Source organism: Triticum aestivum, chromosome 3A (assembly GCF_018294505.1).
Source record: "Triticum aestivum cultivar Chinese Spring chromosome 3A, IWGSC CS RefSeq v2.1, whole genome shotgun sequence".
NCBI lineage: Eukaryota > Viridiplantae > Streptophyta > Magnoliopsida > Poales > Poaceae > Triticum > Triticum aestivum.
Window position 1 is genome coordinate 574,754,566 of NC_057800.1, and position 952 is coordinate 574,755,517.

Below are 952 nucleotides of genomic sequence, written 5' to 3' on the forward strand. Positions count from 1 at the left end.
CAGGGCAAGAGGTGATTTAGAAAAAGAAGACGGTTTTTCTGGTCTGTGCGAAATGGTAAATTCCATAGCATGGTGTACTTGTTAGTTTTAATTCTTGTGTCCTTTTTGCCTAATTAGCTAAGTAGTAGTCGATGTCATATCTATATAGGTCTGGTACCTACTCAACAGGACAGAATATGCAGTCTGTCAGCAAGTAGTCAGTTTGATGTTTCCATGTACTGACAGCTGCTAGAGCTGTATCTGTATGGTTGGTTTAGCTGCCGACTGACCATACGCTAGCAATGTAAATGAAGTGAACTTTGACATTCAAAAATCATACCTGTGATACTAGCTTTTTCCTCTGCCTCCCCTGTTCTGCTCCTCCTCTAGTTGCTAGTCCAACAGTATTTACCAACAAAATAAGCGCGCTCTTTGTAGGTGGAAGCAAACCTATCAAGGGCTGTGGGTTCACTGGCTCATGTGTGCAGAGCCTTTGCAAGCCTAAAGGTGAGATGTATGCATGTGTAATCTTGGCCAGAGCATATTAAGTTTGCCTATGAGTGAGTGAGCTAACCTTGTTTCTCTGCATGTATGCATACAGGATATACAAAGTGAAGCCCTTCCCAGTAAAGTGTGCGGTGCACTGAACAATCTAAAACAGGTACTTTATCGAGTCTTTTCTACACCTTGCTAACAAACCGCAAGAGATAATCTCGAATTCCTCTTTCAGATATGTTGTTTGATTGAAATAGATGGGATTTTCATTCTTGATGTGGATACGCGTGAATGCACCTATTCCAGTGTGACAAACGTAGGCAGCATAGCATGATTGACCCTGTGTTTAGATGAATCGATAGCGTGAATGCACCCATAGGCTGCTCATGTGATTGGTGAAATCTTGTCAACGAACAAGATATTGAGAGGTTCATTTTTCCAGTGAAGGAGGGTGCTTAGCTTGATTGTGGACGGTCAT

At 42.1% G+C, this 952-nt stretch overlaps 1 pseudogene; it reads left to right on the top strand.

Moving 5' to 3' along the window:
* The window catches only part of LOC123056995 (transportin-1-like), a 15,254-nt pseudogene extending 14,660 nt beyond the window's left edge, over positions 1-594 (top strand).
* The last annotated feature ends 358 nt before the right edge of the window (positions 595-952 follow it).